The sequence below is a fragment of the Schistocerca serialis genome, chromosome 5, assembly GCF_023864345.2.
Source record: "Schistocerca serialis cubense isolate TAMUIC-IGC-003099 chromosome 5, iqSchSeri2.2, whole genome shotgun sequence".
In the NCBI taxonomy this organism is placed as follows: domain Eukaryota; kingdom Metazoa; phylum Arthropoda; class Insecta; order Orthoptera; family Acrididae; genus Schistocerca; species Schistocerca serialis.
Window position 1 is genome coordinate 127,376,699 of NC_064642.1, and position 14,205 is coordinate 127,390,903.

A 14,205-nucleotide genomic window follows, 5' to 3' on the forward strand; every position below is an offset into this window, starting at 1 on the left:
AGTCCACTGGTACGTGAGAAGGTGTAGTAACTAGCAGATCGTGTAAGAAGCACTATTTTAAAACTGTTCTAGCCTATTCATAAAAAAATACGTCCAGGAGATTCGTATGTAATTAGAGCCGTTTGATGTATGAAGATCTATTTGCCAGTTTTTGTTACACGTACAAGTCATGTTAAGGTCCCAATAAATATCTGTGAACTTTTTGGGGGAAAACTGCAAATAGTCTGTCTGTGGAACCATTAAGGGTAGCAGTAGAAGCGTTATCATGCTTACCAAGAAGATTCAGTGAGCATTAAAGATGTCATGCGTTACAGAAACGTTTATTAATATGATCAAGAATCTCGCTATAGAAAGAAATCCACAAACATTTCGGTATGCAAGATATTTCTCCGTAAAGTCAGTGCTTGTATAATCACTGCAATTTAGCCACAAACGGAAGCGTAAATTGTTCTTTTAGCACAGCATCTGAGAAAGACATGAGACCGGGAGCTCCGATACTGATTCATGGAATGTAAGCACAATCGCACTTGGTTTCCACTCCTGCTACGGACTGTAAATGTAGTCCTGGTAGTGGGCGTAGTTGCGATCATTGGACGCTCTAATAAAAGAGCAGAATGAAAGACGTACTGCTACCTGCCCTTCAGATCATTTGACGAAAGATTCCGCTGATCGTGACAGAGTCAGAAGGCGTCCACGAGAGCACTAGCGCACGTCGGGGCATTGACACTGTATGAAGTACTCCCATTCACGTACTGGTATCCGTGCGGCGTGTGAAACAGGTCGAATTGAGCTCCTCTCCCAAACTATGTAACGTTACGCTACGGCGCGGTGCTGGGAATTAAAGGCGCGATAAAGTGAGAAGTGCCCGGGGGGAGTGAGTGCGGTCGGTCGTGCGCGGTGAATCGGAACTGCGTGGCTATGCGCCTTCCCGTGGTAGGCACTGGGGAGCTCCCGATCATAGCCGCGGCCTCCTCGCTCGCTACCTCAACCGGCCGGGCAGCGTCCGGTGCTATTATACGTAACACACGCAGCTACAGTATCTTTGGTGGGATCGAGCACGCTGGCTAACGTGTACAAGTTGCCCTAGCGCAGTTGTTGAAGGATGCTGGAAGTGGGGACTTACTGTTAGCCGTTAATGACCTGGATTCGTTTACGGAAATGACGGAAAACTGGAAGTACACTACTGGCCATTAAAATTGCTACACCACGAAGATGACGTGATAAAGACGCGAAATTTAACAGACAGGAAGAAGATGCTGTGATATGCAAATAATTAGCTTTTCAGTGCATTCACACAAGTTCGGCGCCGGTGGCGACACCTACAACTTGCTGACATGAGGAACGTTTCAAACCGATTTCTCATTCACAAACAGCAGCTACCGGCGTTGCCTGGTGAAACGTTGTTGTGAAGCCCCCAGTAAGGAGGAGAAATGCGTACCATCACGTTTCCGACTTTGATAAAGGTCGGATTGTAGCCTATCGTGATTGCGGTCTATCGTATCGTGACATTGCTGCTCGCGTTGGTCGAGATCCAATGACTGTTAGCAGAATGTGGAATCGGTGGGTTCAGGAGGGTAATACGGAACGCCGCACTGGATCCCAACGGCCTCGTCTCACTAGCAGTCGAGATGACAGGCATCTTATCCGCATGGCTGTAACGAATCGTGCAGCCACGTCTCGATCCCTGAGTCAACAGATGGGGACGTTTGCAAGACAACAACCATCTGCACGAACAGTTCGACGACGTTTGCAGCAGCATGGACTATCAGCTCGGAGACCGTGGCTGCGGTTACTCTTGACGCTGCGTCACAGACAGGAGGGCCTGCGATAGTGTACTCAACGACGATCCTGGGAGCACGAATGGCAAAAGTCATTTTTTCGGATGAATCCAGGTTCTGTTTACAGCATCATGATGGTTGCATCCGTGTTTGGCGACACCGCGGTGAACGCACATTGGCAGCGTGTATTCGTCATCGCCATACTGGCGTATCACCCGGCGTGATGGTATGGGGTGCCATTGGTTACACGTCTCGGTCACCTCCTGTTCGCATTGACGGCACGTTGAACAGTGGACGTTACATTTCAGATGTGTTACGACCCGTGGCTCTACCCTTCATTCGATCCCTGCGAAACCCTACATTTCAGCAGGATAATGCACGACCGCATGTCGCAGGTCCTGTACGGGGCTTCTGGATACAGAAAATGTTCGACTGCTGCCCTGGCCAGTACATTCTCCTGATCTCTCATCAATTGAAAAAGTCTGGTCAACGGTGTCCGGGCAACTGGCCCGTACAATACGCCAGTCACTACTCTTGATGAACTGTGGTATCGTGTTGAATCTGCATGGGCAGCTGTACCTGTACAAGCCATCCAAGCTCTGTGTGACTCAATGCCCAGGCGTATCATGGCCTTTATTACTGCCAGAAGTACTGATTTCTCAGGATCTATGCACCCAAATTGCGTGAAAATATAATCACTTGTCAGTTCTAGTATAATATTTTTGTCCAATGAATACCCGTTTATCATCTGCATTTCTTCTTGGTGCAGCAATTTTAATGACCAGTAGTGTAATATCAGGCAGAAATGATCTATGGCGCTTCTAGGCTGGTACGCCCCGAGGTGTATGTACACCTAATTGCAGTGATCTTCTTCCCCAGCGCAACATGGCAAATTTCCTCACAGTATTTAACAATAGTTTCGTAGATCTTGTGCACTGTGGATACCACAGTCACAAATTCATTAAACGAACGGAAGTACATCGTATGAGTATGCTACCATTTTCATTCGTATGGCACTGTTTTCTAGCAAAACACTCGATATTGGCTTTAAAAATTGGAACTTTACAGCGTAAGTGAAAGTCACTAAATACTACCAGAATCCGTACTTAATCGTTTATAGTGGTAGCAATAATGGATTATGACAGCATTCATGTGGTGAGAGTGCGTTAAATTTCCTTTTGTCGAAGAGATAGGCTGACCCTAATTGTTCTCACTAAATCAGAGAAGAGGTTCGAACGCCGTTCTTACCCAGGGAAGGTAATGCTGCTACTTCCTGCTTTGCGTTCCTCCGCGAAATGCCGCATACCTAGCTCACCGAATCCGAATGTCTACCAGGCGTAAGTCCGGGGACCGCAACTTGCGCCACGGATGGCAACCACTGTCGATTAGACGCGTGTCGATACTCGTTCCAGAAACGTGGCACGGCAGTACTGTACGGCGCTGTGACTCGGCGTGGTACTGCGCGCCAGATAAGGTCAGCCGTGGCGTTCGCGCCGCACTATCTCGTGTAGGGGCGGACGTGTGTCCGATAAATATTCCAGATCGCGGGACGGCGGGAAATCGATTTGGCACGGCGGGGCGTGCGCCGGCCGTAAGTGTTTGTCACCGCGACACGGCGCCCGCACGGCAGCCGCCGTTCGTCACCGGCGGGCGGGCTGAGCGGGGCTCGAACGCGGGACGCCCTGTGACGGCGGGCTCCGACAAGCGGCCACTCCTCTGCAACGCACCAACACCGGCGGCCTGACTCTACTCACTTGCGGAATTGGCAGCTGATTAATATCCCAGATTGTGTACAGCGTGCCTCCGAAATACACGAAGTACCGTATCTACGTCTACAGCCCAACTCCGTAGGTCGCCTTTCGATATGTCGTAAGGGGACTATCTGATTTAACCCCTGTTTGGTCCAGAAGCCAAGTCTCTGCATGAGGTCGAATTTCGCCGCATTTCACATCTGGCAGTTTGCGAAGTATGCGAGGGGGGAAATAATTTGTTACCTGATCCTTATTGGAATGTGCCCTAACGGATTTCAACAATACATTTCTCTGCAAATCATGTCTCTTTTGTATGGTAGTGGAGCTTAATAATGATCTCCGTGTCGCTTTTGCGCTTATTAAACGAATAGCTGATAAAACACTCTTTATTTCCTTCGATCTTCTCTACCTGCTCCTACGTGATTAACATGCCAAACTAACTAGAAATGTTCAATAATTTCCATACATCGATCTTCTGACGCATAATTGAGCAACAGCTGTCTTTTTATGTGTTGGCCGACCGGTGTGGCCGAGCGGTTCTAGGCTCTTCAGTCTCGAACCGCGCGACCGCTACGGTCGTTGGTTCGAATCCTGCCTCGGGCGTGGATGTGTGTGTGTGATGTCCTTAGGTTAGTTAGGTTTAAGTAGTTCTAAGTTCTAGGGGACTGATGACCTAAGATGTTAAGTCCCATAGTGCTCAGAGCCATTTTTTTATGTGTTGTAACTATAACACTATCAAATCAAATGGCTCTGAGCACTACGGGACTTAACTTCTGAGGTCATCAGTCCCCTAGAACTTAGAACTACTTAAACCTAACTAACCTAAGAACATCACACACACATCCCTGCCCGAGGTAGGATTCGAACCCTCGACCGCAGTGGTCGTGCGGTTCCAGACTGTAGCGCCTAGAACCGCTCGGCCACCCCGGCCGGCTAACCCTATCAGTTGTATGTACTAGTTTTATTTAATTGCAACCGGTTTCCGTGATACAATCCCATACCTTCAGGCCTCTCTGCGGCACAGGATGATTAAGTTCCCAACGCCCCATTTCTGGTAAAAGGACTAGAAAGTATTGTGGCAATCTTCAGAGGGACAACCTTCCCTGTATCTTTTGGTCGCTTGGTTTACTGTACAAGAAAAAATCGTTTTTCTTCTTTTTACTCGCAAGTTTTTAACACACTTTTATGTCATTTTCTTGTATGTCTTTGTTCAGTGCAAACTTTGCAATTAATTTTATATTAACATCCCAATTAGCTACTGAAACTTCAACATGGTTCACAGCTGGATGACAACGCGACATTAATTCGCTTCCATGACCAGATTTTGGCGGAGAGGACTTTCAGTACTGTTCTTTCCTGTCCTAGTAGCGAATACTTCGCGGTTAGAACGATTGCTGGTAAGCCTCCTTGTAAGATCCAATTTGTCTAATTTTCATCTTCACGGTCTTTCACGAAATGTTCTTGGGAGGAAGCAATATGTTGGTTGACTACGGGAAAGAGAAACTGAAATTTACTACACATCTTTGTTGTAATATCGTCAAAATGTTTGAAATCGACTGAAAGATCTCTTGAACATTAGAATGAACAGCATAAAATAATTATGAAAATAAAAATTAACTGTCAATATACCAAAGGTGTAACATACTACCTCCTAGCCCCATACAGATTCCTAACCCCCGTTCGGGTAGTGCCGAAAATCTGTGATTGTGAATTTTTAATAGCTTCGGAATACATGTAATATTTAAACGATAAACGTCGGACGCATGCAGCAGATGATGGTAACGAGGTGAAGTATTCATACATAAATTATGTACTGTATTTTCCCCACGTTTTTCGATTTAAATCTTACAAGTATTTTCACAGCTGTTAGAAGCTCACAGTCATTTATACTTATTATTCCTCTTTAAAAACCTGATATATTAAAAATTGACTTTTATTTAAATAATAATTGTCGTGATGTTCATATTTACACAGGGTTCACAGTAATTAAATACCTCTGTTGTACGAAGAAGGTTCTGAAGCGTTTTCTAATTTGTGACTGTCTCCAGCCTTCTATAAGCGCATTGTACAGAATAGATGAGAAAGGGAGAGATCGCTTTTAGAGGTTTAATGAGACAGTCCTGTTCTAGACGTTCGAGTTGCGACATCTGGCAATGGATTGCTGTTGGACTGGAAGTTATTTAAATCGTGTCATGATACTGTTTGTGAAAACACCAATGCAATGCTGAACGTAAAACACGTGCTGGGTTCTATAGCATAAAACTGTGTACTTTTACCAGTGCTGTATTTTTTGCCACAGATAATAAAAAGTACATTTTTAAACGTAACTAAGCATTTGTAAATACTTAAACTGTGAGTTTACACTCATAGACTGAATGGTACTCTTGTTAAGTTTCACGAAATCGTTTTTGTCATCCGATAGTTCATCTTTCGCTGAACAACGACTCTAACACCATTTCGGAGACTATTATCTCTAACTGGCACACCCCACTGAGTATAGTGCACCGAAATAAAGTCGAAGAAAGGTTTATCTACAGGAAACCTCATAATTAAAATCTTAGAAATTCATCTGATCGTATTCCTCATTTTGTCTGTGAGTCTCTGGTTCCGTTTCGATTTTGCGGTGTAGTTATTGTAATACTCGACTTGTCTATGATCATTCAAAACGTCATTGTTCGGCAACCGCATGATTTGTGAAGACACGGAAAAATTTGTTGCTTTCTGACACTCATGTTTAGTACAGGCACACAAAATGACAGTACAGAAATACTCGTGTACTCGACAACCGTCTTCTTGTTTCACGCCAGCATTTGGTTTTCGATAAGTGGATACTACAATTGCGTGTCTATCTGTAAAAACAATTTAATAATCAGCAGCCCCTAGTTACAGAAACTGGTAGTACTGTTAGCGGCTGCGCTACTTCCACGCGGAGATACACGAAACCGCAAATCATTTTGCGGCGAAGTGCTCCACATACGTAACCTGATGCATGCTTACAAGCGGATTTCAATACGTGATGGTGTTACACGGAAGCAACACCACACAACTTCAGGACATTTATTCATATATGATAGCGGCCTGCACAAGATAGTTTCTATCTCCTGTAGTACTTACATAATAACACAAAATTGTAGTCTTACTTGTTTCCACGATGTATCCGCTTTCAGAAACCCTATGAATATTAATGATACCTTTTACGCAAACAGTGTTTTCCCTTTGTAAAACAGTATAATCTCCGTTCTATATGTCACCTCAATATGCTTCGTTGCAGTAGCGCATTGGTTTGTCATGAAATAATGTTTGCCAGAAAAATAGTGGTAAATCCATTAACAAGAAAAGTTCAAGGCTGCCAAGTGAACACGTATTGTATTGGATTGGTGCATAAGTTCGTACTCTTACTCCATAACTTCCGTGAACACAAGATACAGCAACTAAAGAGACTTTAATCATCAATAACATACTCTTCTTCACCCTTTACAACAGTCTGCCAATGCTGGGGTAACTTTTAGATTCCGTGACTGTAGAAATCATATGATTTTGAGGCCAATAACTCTTTGTGCTATTTCGAAACGCTTTTTCATCCGGAAAGGAAGTTCCGTGAAGATTGTCCGACAGTGAGTGGAGAAGATGAAAACCTGAGGACGCAAGATCAGGTGAACAATATGGGTGCGGAATGACTTCCCAACCCAATTCCAGTATACTGTTGTTTGTCAGTCTAACAGAATGCGCACGGGCGTTGCCGTGGAGTAGCATCTAATAACGTAGTCATTGTGGTTGTTGTTCTTGGGTTTCTTCTGCAAGACGTCTCACAAAAGTTCTTGACAATAAATGTCACCAGCGATGGTTACACCTCAGGGAAGCATTTCGAAGTATACCACTGAAACGTCCTGCTAAACCCGCAGGACAGGGCAGGTAGTTGGAAAGGGGCGAAAAGGAGCGGCTGTCAGTTACACTCGAACACACATAACTTTATTTATTTGACCAAACATTACAGTACAAATTCTTGAAATTAGTGTGGCGCATTCAGCCGATAACTATCTTATGCCTTAAGGGCACAGCCACTTTAATTCTAAAAGAAAAAAAAAGCCATTCACTCAAAATTCAGACGCCAAAAAGAATATTCAGAAGGGGCAGAAGGCCTCACGTTAAGTAAGTTCTATAATTTGAAACTTCCTGGCAGATTAAAACTGTGTGCCCGGCCGAGACTCGAACTCGGGACCTTTGGTTGAAGGCCCAAAAATCTAACACTTGAAAAGCAATAACTTTAATTTCAAGACGGCTGAAGGCCGATGATTTAAGACTCAAGGTAAAATTAAATTAAAAAGAAAAACACAAGGCACAAGGCCTTATCTTCAATTAGGCTGAAGGCCCCAAACAGTCTGATGCTCGAAAGACAAAGATCCTTAATTTAAAAACGGCTGAAGGCCCCATGACTTAAAACTCAGGGTAAAATACACTTAAACAACAAAGCCTTATCGTAAATTAGGCTGAAGGCCCCAAACAATCTAAGACTTGAAAAGCAAGGAACTTTAATTTTAAAGTGGCTAAAGGCCCATGACTTAAAGTACCACTAAAATAAATTCAACTTTAATTCAAGACCACCGGCTATGAGCCATACCAATACACACAACAGAAAATAAAAAAAGGCGGTGCAGCTAACGGCGCACAGAAGTTTCATGGGTCGGGCAGCACTTGAAATACTAACGATCACTGATGTGAGATAGGCAGTCGGCGCAACCATTCTCGATCCGACGACAACCCAACCAACAGACAGTCAACGGACCCACCAACACGGTAACTTGCGCTCCACTCGACCAACACACAACCAGGAGTTCAATGCAAAACGTAAAAGGCATGGACGCCCACAACTAAGGATACATTACGCTGTCAAACTACACACCGTACTGGACAGCGGCAACAAGGTGACGAAAGGTCACTGCCTGAATTTACGTCAACGGCCAGGGCAGGTAACCGGAACGTTGACGGCCACATGGCAGAAAATTCCACTGGCGCACTTCAGTTGCAAGTAACCAAATACATTCAGACTCCACCGGACAGTGGCTAACCTTCGCCAACTGGAACACGCACGTTGTTGCTCGCAGGAATGCACCAACACCCAACAACGAGAACCAGACAGCACATTGTGTACAGTTTTGACTTGCTGGTAAGTTAAATCCAAACTCAACTTTCGTGTCCAGTGTCGGTGAGCCACGGACCTTGTAGCAATGGGAACAGCTCAACACACTCCGACACTGCATAGAGACCGCTAGCGGGCTTGGTCAAACTACGCCCCGTGGAAATTTCCTCACTGCTCCACGCCAACCGACCGACCGACTGCCCGCATACAGAACAGTTGCAAACTATAAGCACCAGACCAAAGATAGTACAAGGTGCGAATATCGATACACACCGCTGCTGCCTCTCACGGAGAGAGCGAAGAACAGCATAATCGCAATAGCCACAGGAAACTAAACACAGAATAGGAACCAAGGATTAAACCAACACTTAACATGAGCCCAACACGGCTCAACCACATTGCCGCTGTGCCACGAGATAAATAACGTTATCTTGTGTGAATGCGACCGGATCTTTGTACGGGGAGTTCGTGCTTTGATATGGCTCAACCATTCCTATCTTTTCCTTATGTTAGCACGACCAGTAACGGTACAGATAGGAGTGGTCGGTGCTGCTCACGAGACTGCTGATGACGAGCTAGCAGAGATGCACTGATGGCCACACACTGATCATTGTAAAAGTGGCTTAGAGCATGCGATATCCGTACTACTGATTTTCGAACCTTCCACATTGCATACAAATTTCATGCAATGGTTCAACGACCATCACATTTGTCATTTATCGAATACACTGACTTGGGTCACTGTGAAATACAGCGTTTAAACCCTCTTCGTCAAACCGCAAAGGCCTTCCTCAATGTAGAGACTCACTAATGTCAAAAACATCCCCCTTAAAACGAAAAAAACTTTTCCTTGCCGTGATCTGTCAAATGGCATTAGCCCTTGACACGGCGCGAATGTCTCTGGCTGCCTCCGCTGCTTCATCCCTTTACTGAACTCAAACAAAAGAATATATCGGAAACGTTCCGATTTCTTCACTTGGCACTCCATTTTCTAGCGTCCACAGCTTCACTCGTTATTTCCAAATGACAAAACGACAATATGTAAATTCATATAGCAACAGTGAACTACAAATCAAAAATGACAATCGTTAAATAAACCCATAATAACAGGAATACCAGGACACATATCAAAAACGGTACAAACTTGTGCACCAACCTAATAAATACAGTGCTCCAACGCTGGAAAACAAATTAAAATAATCCGAGAATTTGATGAATTTCAAAAAAATTTCTTGGTTTTGGGTGTGATAATCATTATGGTTCTACATCTACATCTACATTTATACTCCGCAAGCCACCCAACGGTGTGTGGCGGAGGGTACTTTACGTGCCACTGTCATTACCTCCCTTTCCTGTTCCAGTCGCGTATGGTTCGCGGGAAGAACGACTGTCTGAAAGCCTCCGTGCGCGCTCGAATCTCTCTAATTTTACATTCGTGATCTCCTCGGGAGGTATAAGTTGGGGGGAAGCAATATATTCGATACCTCATCCAGAAACGCACCCTCTCGAAACCTGGCGAGCAATCTACACCGCGATGCAGAGCGCCTCTCTTGCAGAGTCTGCCACTTGAGTTTATTAAACATCTCCGTAACGCTATCACGGTTACCAAATAACCCTGTGACGAAACTCGCCGCTCTTCTTTGGATCTTCTCTATCTCCTCCGTCAAACCGATCTGGTACGGATCTCACACTGATGAGCAATACTCAAGTGTAGGTCGAACGAGTGTTTTGTAAGCCACCTCCTTTGTTGATGGACTACATTTTCTAAGCACTCTCCCTATGAATCTCAACCTGGTACCCGCCTTACCAACAATTAATGTTATATGATCATTCCACTTCAAATCGTTCCGCACGCATACTCCCAGATATATTACAGAAGTAACTGCTACCAGTGTTTGTTCCGCTATCATATAATCATACAATAAAGGATCCTTCTTTCTATCTATCCCTGCCCATGCAGCTTCAACACGATACCACAGTTCATCAAGAGTAGTGAGTGGCGTATTGTGACGAGCCAGTTGCTCGGCCACCATTGACCAGACGTTTTCAGTTGGTGATAAATCTGGAGAATGTGCTGGCCAGGGCAGCAGTCGAACATTTTCTGTATCCAGAAAGGCCCGTACAGGACCTGCAACATACGGTCTGCATTATTCTACTGAAATGTAGGGTTTCGCAGGGATCGAATGAAGGGTAGAGCCGCGGGTCGTAACACATCCCTTCTTTCTATCTATCCCTATCGACCCCTGCCAGCAAAAGCCCTTGCGATTAGAATATGGATTAAATGAGACAGATTTGAAGTGGAAAAATACAGACTATATTTTTCAAAACTGTATTTGCGATGTGTATAGCTCGATATGGTAACTGAGTTACCGAGGATTCTTCTACACTACTGGCCATTAAAATTGCTACACCAAGAAGAAATGCAGATGATCAACGGGCATTCATTGGGTAAATATACTATACTAGAACTGACATGTGATTACATTTTCACGCAATTTGGGAAGATAGATCCAGAGAAATCAGTACCCAGAACAACCACTTCTGGCCGTAATAACGGCATTGATACGCCGGGGCATTGAGTCATACAGAACTTGGACGGCGTGTACAGGTACAGCTGCCCATGCAGCTTCAACACGATACCACAGTTCATCAAGAGTAGTGACTGGCGTATTGTGACGAGCCAGTTGCTCGACCACCATTGACCAGACGTTTTCAGTTGGTGATAAATCTGGAGAATGTGCTGACCAGGGCAGCAGTCGAACATTATCTGTATCCAGAAAGGCCCGTACAGGACCTGCAACATACGGTCTGCATTATTCTACTGAAATTTAGGGTTTCGCATTGATCGAATTAAGGGTAGAGCCGCGAGTCGTAACACATCTGAATTGTACCGTCCACTGTTCAAAGTGCCGTCAAAGCGAACAAGAGGTGACCGAGACGTGTAACCAGTGGCACCCCATACCATCACGCAGGATAATACACCACCGCGATGTCTCGAAACACGGATACGACCCTCATGATGCTCTAAACAGAACCTGGATTCATCCGAAAAAATGAGGTTTTGCTGTTCGTGCACCCAGGTTAGTCGCTGAGTATACTATCGCAGGCGCTCCTGTCTGTAAAGCAGCGTCAAGGTTAACTGCAGCCATGGTCTCGGAGCTGATAGTCCATACTGCTGCAACCGTCGTCGAACTGTTCGTGTAGAAGGCTGTTGTCTTTCAAACGTCTCAGGGATCGAGACGTGGCTACACGATCCGTTACAGCCATGCGGATAAGATGCCTGTCATCGCGACTGCTAGTGATACGAGGCAGTTGGGATCCAGTACGGCGTTCCGTATTACCCTCCTGAACCCACCGATTTCATATTCTGGTAACAGTCATTGGATCTCGACTAACGCGAGCAGCAATGTCGCGATACGTTAAACCGCAATCGCGATAGGCTACAATCGCGATAGGCTACAATCCAACCTTTATCAAAGTCAGAAACGTGATGGTACGCATTTCTCCTCCTAACAACGTTTCACCAGGCAACGCCGGTCATCTACTGTTCGTGTATGAGAAATCGGTTGGCAACCTTCCTCGTGTCAGCACCGGCACCAACCTTGTGTGAATGCTCTAAAAAGCTATTCATTTGCATATCACAGCATCTTCTTCCTGTCGTTTGAATTTCGCGTCTGCGGCACGTCATCTTCGTGGTGTAGCAATTTTAATGGTCAGTAGTGTATTTTAATTGCAGTGGGATATAATTTTAGTGCGTAATATTCTGAATGACTGTGTCGTTTCCTTTTAGTGGACACATCACTGTAGGCTCGCCTATTATTTCAAAATTCGGTGTCATTAGCACAACGACTTCTGGTCTTAATGGATTATGTAACAAAATTTATATTCACTAAAGTTTCATGTGTTTCTTAATGCGTACACATTTTAGAAACGAGAAAGCGAATCTATACGTAACATTTCTCGTTATTATTTGATTACACTCCCATATAGCAGGAGGAATTTGTTGTCCTTCTGTTTCGAGTAAAAACTTGTTAAATTAATGATTCCGAGTCAGAAGTCTCTCTCTCTCTCTCTCTCTCTCTCTCTCTCTCTCTCTCTCTCCACACACACACACACACACACACACACACACACACACACACACACACACACACACACACAGAGAGAGAGAGAGAGAGAGAGAGGGAGAGAGAGAGAGAAATTGTAAACGCCTTCTTAATACTAGCAGGACTGTTAAAGCCTGTATTTTTTCTGTCTTCCGAATGGTTCGATGCGCCTCGCCACAAATTCCTCCCCTGTGCCCACGGACTCATCTCAGAGTAGCCCACGCACCCAGCGACCTCAATTATTTATTGTATATGTCTCAATCTCTGTCTTCCCCTACAGTTTTTACCCTCAGTAACTCTTTCTCTAGTATTATGGAAGATAATCGCTGCTGTATTAACAGATGTCCTATCATCCTGTCCCTTCTTCTTGTCAGTGTTTTCCATATGTTCCTTTCTTCAGAAACTCTTCGGAGAACTTCCTCACTTCTTATCTTGTATCAGTTTACCTAATTTTCAGCATTCTTCTGCAGTAGCACATCTCAAATGCGTTGGTTCTCCTCTATCCCGGTTTTCCCACTGTCCTTGATTCACTACCATAAAATTTTGTGCTCCATACGTAGAATCTCAGAAATTTCTACTTCAAGTTAAGGCATATTTTTGATGCTACTGTAGTAGCCTTCTTGTAGCCAGCAATGTCGTCTTTGGCTGTGATAGTCTGCTGTCCTTCTTGCCGCCTTCGTCATGGATTATTTTGCTTACAAGGTAGCAGAGCTGCTTAACTTCGTTAACTTCGTGATCACCAATTCTGATGTGAATCATCCAACAGATCCTCAGTTTTCTTTTCCATTCGTCTGTATGTTATACTTGTCAGCCAATAAGCTGATTATGCGATAGTTCTCGCACTTATCTGCTCTTTCTATATTTGGAATTGTATGCGTGGCATTTTTCCGAATATCTGAAAACTCGTAGATTCTACACGCAGACTTAAATACCCACTTGGTTGTCACACCTCCCAATGATTTTAGAAAAGTTTGTATGTTAATTAATAGCCAGCCGCTATGGCAGAGCTGTTCTAGCCGCTTCAGTCTGGAACCGCGCGACCGCTATGGTCGCTGGTTCGAATCCTGACTCGGGCATGGATGTGTGTGATGTCCTTAGGTTAGTTAGGCTTAAGTAGTTCTAAGTTCTAGGGGACTGATGACTTCAGATCTTAAGTCCCATAGTTCTCACAGCGATTTCAACCATTTTTTGCTAATTAATAAAATACCTCGGAAATATTTTCGTCATTAAAGTTTCGACTGCCAAGTTATCATCGACTTTTTTTCCCCTGACGAACGAGAATTATCTTTATATCTATGTGTACGACACGTGCCTACGGGTAAGAATACTCGCAGTCAAGTGAAAAGAAATTAGTGGAATCAGCTGTAATGAAATAAGCCGCTGTCATCTGTCATATCCTTATTCTGTTGATATTTATCACTCAACGTAATACG